Here is a 10,089-nt window from a genome sequence, read left to right on the forward strand (position 1 = left end):
AATCTCCATTTATATATCATAGTTTAAATCTCAAAATACTACTGTGCAGATGTACACTGCTATTATAATTGTCTTGCGTGACTCCTAATATGACTACAATCTTTTTCAATGTTTTCTTTGGCTTCTTCTCATTTTTTCTTATGATTTTTTAAGATTTTTAAGATATCTTGTAATAAAGTTAATAAATTTAAACATTTTTTGTGGTTCTTTTTCATACTTTCTTTGGTCACAACACTAAAAACCTTCATTGCTCCAACTGTTTATTTTGCAGTCCCTCACAATCAATTTCATGAACAAGGGTATGCTTCTCTTCTTTCTTTGGGTTTATCTCCTTACCCAGCATCTACTTCTAACAGTATTGATCTCTATTTTCAAGCTATTTTATTTGATAAAGCAAACTACTTTGAATAAATAATGTGTCCAGGTTCAGACTTCCTGTTGTAGAATATTCATAAAGAAGGGAATTGAAGCTTTGTCTAATTTATTTGGTTTTGAAAGTATTTACTGAATTTGTGTGAGAAACTGCAACACCATGGCCCAGTCAGGAAAGGACTTTGTTGATATTTTGAATTAAGTCTGATGTTGTTGGCCTACAGCCAAATGTAGGAGTGTGAACCAAAAGTAGAGTATCCTGGCAGGTAGAATAGTAACTAGCTGTGCTAAAATATGCTTTCATTTAAGCTACTGAGAAGACAAAAATTTATATTGTTTCTCCTTTCCAAAAAGAGTGAAAGATATATGTAATGTGATTGTAACAAGGTGGTAATTAAAGAAGTCTGAGTATCAATTTCAAATTTTCTATGAAACTGAACAAAAAGAAAAAAAAAAGAAAAACCCATATAAATTAAAAAGTAATTCCAAATAATTACTGGACTCAATTTTTCAAATTTTATTTCTTCAGCAAGTATGGTCTCTTGAAGAAACAGTATTTGTATTGAAGTTAGAACTCTTGGAATTGGAGCTCAGGACTTTTCTTTTATGGAGAGGTACCTAGAGAAGACTAAAACCATGTTTGATTTCAAATGTCCAGATTTGCTGTTAATATACAGAAGAATGCTCTTTGGGGTTGGTAGGTTGCTTGTTGTTTTTTTTGTTGTTTTTGTTTTGTTGTTTTTTTAATTTAATTTTATTTTATTTTTCTAAGTAGTGGAAAACTTGGTTTGACTAGGAAAGACGGAAATAAGAAAGGATTTATAAAGAAATCTCTGCCAAAATGTCTGCCAAAATCTCTCCTTGATTACTTTGTCCCTCCATGGAAAGTCAACTTAGTGGCTTTTTGATGTGTTGCAAACTGCACAGTAGCACAGTAGCTTCAGATCCCCAGGAACTTATTGTTTCTGTCATCTCTGAAGCCAGAGCAAGATTCTCAACATTTTTCTCCACTAAGGGATTACTCTCATAACACAAGGAAGAAGCTTTCTATGCTCCCGTTAAAACTTTCACAGAGAGCCCTTGGAATAGTTACTAGCATTCAAGTTTAAATAAAGGAATAGACCTAGACCAACTAAGACTTAATTAACAGATGCATATCCACAAAGCCATCCAAAATGTTTTGCAGTCATAAGTCATCTCAGACCACAAAAAATGTCCTGTAGGTAACCCTTTTCTAGAAGCAGATTTCATACTGTAATTTGCATTCCTTCTCTGTATGCCAGACTTGATGACCTCTGAGAGAATGCAAATATATAAAGATGAGCCATATTTGCAACAAAATGGATAATTAAAGAGAGGAAGGAAATTAAGAAAAGAAAAATACACTGCAAATTTCAGAAAATCTACCTAATAGTGGAATAAGTGGATTGGGGGATAAATGGTCTCCCAAGAGATAGAACAGAAAGGCTATCTGCTTGGATTAATACTAAATGGAATGAACAAAACACTAGAAATTACATTGCAAGGAATAATATTGCACTGACAAGGGAATGGTCAGGATAATCTAATAGTACTGTACATCTCTAACCCCCCAAACTGCAGGAGATAGTATCATGAACACTTTTTATTCTCTTACTTTGTCACTCCTCTTTTTTTTTTTATCCTGACAAGAGCTGCTTATGAGGCTGTGCCCAGTGTGAAAGGAAGTGAAAAGGACAGTCCATGAAATATTTTGGGAGAAGCAAGTGTTCACCATCCTCAGGGTATTCAGCAGGTGCATTATTTCAGAAGGTATGACTGTTCTAGCAGGTGTGACTGTTCTAGTGGGGTGTCTGTAGTTTCCTCCTTTGCCATTCAATACCTTGAAGGGGTATCTGAGAGGTCTACAGAAGCCTCTGTTGTTTTAATGTAGCTGTTCTGATTGTCTCAGAGAAGCTGCTGACAAGGAGAATGCAGGAGACTCACATTTATGGGTTTGGTTTCTGTTTTTCAAGGGAGCACACCCCTTCGGAAACAGCCTTATGACAGCAGGCCAGAGGGGTGACATACGTGTGAACATATGTCACTGCCTCCCCACGGTAATGTACATGCAAACATATGGCATTGCCCTCCTGGTGCATATTAGTTGTCAACAGACACAGGAAGGACCTTGCCCTGGTTATGTTTTTTATCATCCATATGGTTTTCTATTGCTCCTGATAGCATATAAATTACAACTACTTCCAAAATCTCAGTCTAAGAATAGTTTGTGTTTATTCCAAATATAGTTGCTTACTCTTTCTCTTTGGTACTGTCACAGAATTCATTGAGAAGCCAGCAACACTTTTTCATTGCACTGCAGGACTCAGATGAATTAAAAGCAGAGGAAAGAAAAGAGAAGAGTCAGCACACATGCAGCCAACAAGGTGAATATCTGGAACTGAACATGCAGCTTAACCCCTATGCCTTGGAAGGGGCTCAGCCTCATGGGAATGAAAAGCCCCAATTCCACAATGTGTGCACAACACTAAGGTTTACAAAGAAGATTAGGATAGTGGCCCAATACGAGTAGATAATGTTTCCCTAAAGAGTTTTACAAAATAGCATGAATCTATGAAAAGCTGAGTTACAAAATAAAAAAAATAAACTCAATTAGTACATGGACTCATATTTTTCCAAGGATTAAGTAATCTACTAGCCATGTTATAGTAAAAGCTCTAGTGGCAAAAGTACAGACCATCTCTAGAAGATGCTGCAATTAATACTTTCAAAGACTAGCTAAATGAACTGTGGAGATAAGGAATCTAAGAAGTAGCTAGAAGTAGTTCTGCATTAGTCTACTACCTTACTGTCTCTTCTCAGAGGTAACACCAAACATGTAGTTGGTCACTTCGACTGGTACCATAATCAATCCTTAAAACACAAATGAGTGTTTGTTTGAAAACACTATTATAAGTGACATCCCGAAGTCTGAGATACAGGAAAATCACACAGCTGTCTTGCTGCCATAAAGTCAGCCTACTTGGCTCTTTCCTTTTACATCCCAGTACTCCAGTCACAGTACAGATGTAGCAGCTGCCATTTGTTTGCCGTGCATCCAAGAATATGTAGTTTGATTTAGCATGTGTTTCTGTTGAGAAAGGAGAAGGCTTATGTATTTCACTGAAACAAGAAACTATTCTTGAAACTCAGGCCTTAGTGTGTTGGCCTTAGTGTGTTGGCCTTAGCGTATTGGCATTCACACATTTGATCTGTCCTTTGCTGTTTGGCAAAAGGACACTTGGCCTGTAAGATTGGTTGTGGTGCAGATTGAGTTTGCAGTTTGCAGAAGTACAGAACAACAAGGGCAATCAATCACAATACCTTTTCATTAAGAAGAAAAAAAAAAAAGGCAATGTGAGTTTGTGGTACTTCAATTCATCTTAGATGATCTTGTGGAACTGAGAAAAGTCTCCCAACACTGCATGCCAATTAAATATATTTGAATAGGTTTATGCAGAAGCTCTTAAAATAGTTTTTTATGGAGTGTACATAATATAATTGACATAAAAAAACTAAGCCTAGCAAAGTACTCTGTGCAATCAAGATTCATAATTTGGATGATTTGGAAAGCATTTTAGTGGATCAGAACTTGTGCTGTTATCTTTAGCTGGATTTAGTCCAGTAACTATGAAGGATCAGAAGCTGAGAGTTGTATGCAGTTGCAAATGCTACATGGACCTAAGTATTTCTCACTTGCAGTTGCAAATGAAATGATTTGGTGGAGTCATGCTCAATAGCTGTTCCAAAATAACTATATTATGAATACTCTAGGATTAGTATAAAAATTAACAAAGAGCAAAAATTTAGGACACATTGATGGGGTTGTCTTTGTCATTCAGGTGGACAGAACTTTATGACAGGAAACAATGATACGTCAATGTAAACAACTTATTTTGCCTACCTTCATATTTCAATAGAGTAGTTCAATATAACCACATCTCTCCAAAGACTCGTATTCTGTTATTGAAAGGTAATGGTGGGAACCAACTTAAGAACATGTAAAATGCAAGATTTTTTAATCAATGAGAAGCTATTAATTTAACCAAGCCTTCCTGTAATAATATTGAGACAGACTGTCTGCCTGTTTTTGCATTATAGCTAGCTTTGCAATCTGTACGGATCTAATGAGGTGTGTACTTTTTATGGATTTATTGAGAGTGGTCCTTAGGAACCTAATGCTGCCAAAAAGTTGGTACCTCTCCCTAATTTTTGAGGAGTCGTTTGCTTTCTGGAACAACAAAGTTACTATTTTAGTAGAGGCCATTGTCTCTTTCCACTCACTACTTGTGGAACTCATTTATTTGATCTTTACTAGATCATATTAAGCTCAGACCTCACTAAGTTCAGATTTGATGGGATCCAATGGATTGGTGACACCCATGTAAAACCACAGATACATCAGTTGACAAGTTCATTAAAGTCATGGTGCACATGTGGCCCTGCAGCAGCATGACTCCACAGATTCCCAAATAGTCACAACCCGTATTCTAAGCTCTTGACCCAAAGTATTTGGAGTTCACTAAAAACTCAAAGCAAAAATTTGAGATAAACAATTTGTTTTTAAGACTTACAGAAACCAAATGGATCTTCCTAATCTAAAAACACACCTTAGTAAATCATCTTTGTTCCTCTTTCCTGATATATCACTGCTAAATTCAGCAAAGCAGTCCACAGCTGAAATCCAACAAACAATTACAGCATTTTGTCAACTGTGGCTTTCTCATAATCAGATTTTACTAAAAATTACCACTAACTTAGAAGACTTTTACATACACGTGCAAGAGAATCTGTAGCTAAATATCTTCAAATCATTGAAAAGTAAAGAAACTTTTTACTTACTGATTTCTTTAACTTAGTGTTATAGCTACTTGATATATTTTTTATTTGTAGTGACTTTTTGGTGTAGTATCTGAGTGTTTTCCATTAGGGCATTAGGAAATATGACTAATATATGAAATATGCCACATACTCTGGAAAAATGTTGCCTTGTGTATGGAAAAACAAAACAAATTTACTGACATGGAAAAAATAGAGTCAATGATACATCCTTCCATGTTGAACACAGCTGGCTGGAAAACAAGTATTCTGTTTTGTGAAAATGTCAAGGTTTTACAACTTGTGTTCATCCTGCATTAGAACAAAGCTGAAATCCAGCTTGTGAGTAAGACAGTTTTGCACATTTTGTTGAAAGTGAGAGACATGCATGAAATGATGTTTCATGGACAAAACATGGACCATTGTGGGGTTGGACTAGATAACCTTTAAATGTCTCTACCAACTCAAACCATTCTACAACTCTGTGAATCATTCTATGACTCTGTGATTCTCTGACTATCCTGCAGAACAGCTACCAAACCACTAGAGATTTTGCTATGGAGTGGAGTGTACATGCATCACCCCAACAGTTTGCTGCTTTTTACATTCTAGTCTGTGAAATGGAGTCTGGGAAAGTATAATGGAACTGGAACAGCCTGTCCTGGGGAGAGTCTGCTCCAGAGGAGCTCATCTTCCTTCCCACATGGCCACAACTCAGAAAAATCTAGTAAAGAGCTCAGTATATACTTAGGTCATGTGATATACAGCCTAAAGATGGGTCACATGTTAAATATGGAAATATATTGATTAATAGATACACTTTGTTCTGTTGGTTGTCTTGTGCATTTCTTTAACATCTATCCTACACACCAGCTAGCTAACTCAAATATAGCAGAGAATAACTACAGTCTGACGTTTAAGTTTTCTGATGAAAATTTTAGCTATAAAGCAGTGTCCAGTCTTGGAATATTTTTATTTATTTTTGACAAAAATGAAAACTGTGAGTTTGGAGTTAAAAAAAAATTACTACTAAAATATTATGGTATTTGACATCAGCAGTGGAGTTAATGTTAGCATGAAATTCTTCAAAAGTTGAAAGAATACTTAATCATGGGATTTACTTGTAATCAAAAGAAAAAATACATCAAAGTCAAAGGCAATTTTATTGACATCTTTTGGACCAGAAGTTTGCATTTTGATTTGAATGGAACAGCTTGTCTGTTTGAAGTTTATGGCTTTAAAGACTGATTAATGAGGACCCAGGTACGTAATTTAATCTCTCTCTCTCTAATCACAGAGGTAAAATATTTCTTAAAAAGTCAAAATAAGCTGATCTATATTCTGTTACCTGTATATATCTATAACCATTACTTGCAATCAATTTTAACTGAAAAATGGGGAAATAAATCTGTCCATTAGTGATTTTCAGTCTATAGTTGGTGAAATCTTGAGTTCCCTCAATAGCTTCTAAAGGTCTCTCTAATGTTTTTTTGGTTGCAAAAAAGTATTGAAGCAAATCAAGTGTGTTGTAAAACTAGGCTACAGTTCAGGATAAAACACTTCTCAAGCACAATGGGTAGGGGTCTGTACATTTATTAAGGTGCAGACTTTAAATCTGTGTACTAACTCTTACATATTTTAATCTGTATTAAGATCTGAATCCAAGAAATGCCAAAATTAATTCAGTGGGCTTCCTATTTTTTTATTATGAACTATTATCTTAAGCCATTTTTAAAGAACATATATATATATATATTCAGAACAATTCATTAATCAAAAATGTGTGACAAATTTTTGCAGACTTTTACTGTAGTTCCTTAGTTAAAGTGAAAATAAAACCCAAACTAAAACAAGACTTCAATAATCACAATAGAAATAAATACCAAATAAGAATACAGAAAACATAACTTAAGATGGTGTTTCATGGGGAAAGGAGACCTAAGGTGATAGATACGTATATGTACCCACTAGCTAACAGTTCATGAAAAATGAAACATATTTAAGTAGCCTAATTTTCTTTCTGATTTAATAGGATCCAATAAATGGAAACTGTATGGCCAGAATAATGAAAAGAGCACAAAATTTATCTCATTCTGTTGCGTCCTCTCTGTGTTCTTTTGTCCTTTGATTGCACTGGTGGATAATATTATTTTGTTCCCAAGGAAATATGTCCCTTTGATTAGGTTGCAGATATTCTCTCATTTGTCACTGTTCTATCAAGCTATGCCATGTAACAGCAGGAACCCTTGATTATTTAATTGCTTGTAAGAACTCATTAAATCTTACTATCAATCATTGGACATATGGCAAATATCACCCAATGGCATGAGAGGTTTTAACAGTGATCTGTCACTGGGGCATACCCTTTCTTTAGTAGCACAGGCCCTTTGTTTAGTTCTCTGATCATAATAATTTTTAATTAATATTGATTTGCAAAAGAGTGTTCAAGCAGTGGCCTAATCTATGGGTACAAGGATAATCTTCTAACAGGAGCATTTGTAATTCCATATAAATATCCAGAAACCCCATCTAAGAGAGTTTAACCTTTTTACAATGTTTTGTAGATCGTGTTAGTCTGATGATAACCTAATTTAGTCTTCAAAGTGGATATGGCTCATTAAGAAAAAACATAAGAACAAGTCACACAGTAGGCTTTGCATCAACACCTTGACGGGATCCTATGAAGCATCTGTGATGATATAAATGCAAAAGACATTGTTCAAAATATAGAATATTAGCTGCAGCTAGTAAAGGTAGTGACCTGGGAAGCTACTTGCTTTGTCTATAACAAAAATCAGCTCAAAGAACTGTGAAGAAATCTCACCAAATATTGTTTAAACAGATACTCTCAAAGGTTAAAGTTCACAGAAGCTAGCAGTGGAACTACTCTACATTTCCAATCATAAAAGTTAGAGTGACTTTCGACCACCTTCTTATGGTCAAAACAACTCTTTTGCTTTACTGTACTCACAACCTTTATACCTTAGTATTACTTGGAATTTGCAGGAAGTAGAAAAGCCCAACCAGGAAACATATCTTTGATGATTATAGTCAACAAAACACTGGTCTCTATCTTTCTTATTGTTGACATACTGATATTTGGAGATAAAACTATGAGATATAAGCTATTACTTTACAATAACTCTATCTAAAAATCTTTTTTCTTTGGACAATTTAGTGTGGAAAATATTAGAATAATTGATAGACAAAAGCAGAAACTAAAAGATTTCCTGCTCCGAGTCAGGCTTCTATTCATACATGCTACCTGTGACATATGCTCTTTATCTGATGTGTACTTGTGTACTCATTTAGCAACTGTTTAGGTTTGGGAAGGGGGGTTAAATTCTAAAGTTAATTTTGTAGGTTCTTGGAATAATTTTTTGGATATCAATCACAGCTGGTGTCAATTTCATTTGTGGTTTTGCTTCAGTGTGTGAGCTCTACAAAAGGAGTAGAGATTTGAGTATACATAAATAGTAAAGAGCCACAGACACCTTTAATACTGAGTGGAAGGGTAGTTATTGGAAGTAAGAAAGAGCAGCAGCATCTAACTATCTGAGATATGTATCTATTCTTTTAGGTATGGAAATTATTGAGAAAAGAGGCAGAGAAGAAAAAAGGATTTTGAGGCTGGATTTTTCTGTGTTTTAGTATTTCAGGTTGCATTTTCTTGTTTGACAAACTACCGTCTCTACACGTTTCTGCGTATTCAACCATTTCTTTTAATAGCAATATTGTAACAGCCATGTCTATAATTTGTCCTATGGTATGTTGTCTAAGGATCATATTAGAGTTTTTGCAATAAAATACATTAGCTTTACATTTTCATGAGGACTTCTATTAAGATTCCCACGTTTTGAAAAAAATATTTTGATTTAAAAATCTATTATACATATTTTTAACCTTAGTTTCTGAATCTGTGTTCCTCTTCCAAAGAGGATTCACCTATGTCTAAATAACTGTATGCCCATATACATTCTCGAGGACAGATTATTCAGGTGGTTTGTGTTCCCTGATAAAGTCTAGTTTGTTCTTGTGGAAGCAGAACTCAGTCCTATAACGAGGGGAAAAAGTCTTCATGTCAGATATCCAGCTACATCTAATATGTGAAACATTATTAGCAGTATAAGGGATGCAAAAGAGTCATTTTCCTTTCCTGGAAAACACCATAAGACTGTCTTAAGGTTCCTCTGAGCAGTGCTGGCTATGAAAAACTATCACAAGGAGCAAATCAGATACATGGCTCATAAGAGAGTTGTTTGTGAGATGTCTTGATGAATATATTTTATTTAGTTACTGATTTGTTTTGTAATTTACATAAATAGTTTGACAAAACATTACAGGTAGATAAATCACGAACTGCAGTGGTTTTATAAGCATTTAGTTATTAATTTTGGTCCTGATTCTTCATTGTTTTCCATGTTGCCACAGTGTTGGAGTCTTTTTTGTGCCTTTTACTTCCCTTTTGCTGAAGTTTAATAGCTGTCCAATGTAAGATGATAAGCAAATTCACATATTCTATTTGGAATTCTGAGCATACTTGGAGTCTTTGGCATTTTATCACAGAGTTCAGAGATAACTGATAATAGCTAAGAGTCTCCACTGTCTCCCCCAAACCTATACCTTTATGTCATTGTTACACTTTCTATGGAGTTTCATCTAACTGAAACTTCTGAATTCTGAAGGCCAACAATTGAAATACTGTCAGATACTATAATACTGCCATAGAAACAGTCACCAATGAACTTTTTTTTTTAAGTGAAAAAAAGTCCAGCACTACAGGCCTCAGGTCTGGACTTGTCATCCCAAAATACCTTGTTATCTCTCAATACACTTACTCCATTTACTGTACAGAAATAGGCCCATCTGATTTACTTCCAT

This window comes from Myiozetetes cayanensis, unplaced genomic scaffold (genome assembly GCF_022539395.1).
Source record: "Myiozetetes cayanensis isolate MyiCay16 unplaced genomic scaffold, myiCay2020 scf1, whole genome shotgun sequence".
NCBI lineage: Eukaryota > Metazoa > Chordata > Aves > Passeriformes > Tyrannidae > Myiozetetes > Myiozetetes cayanensis.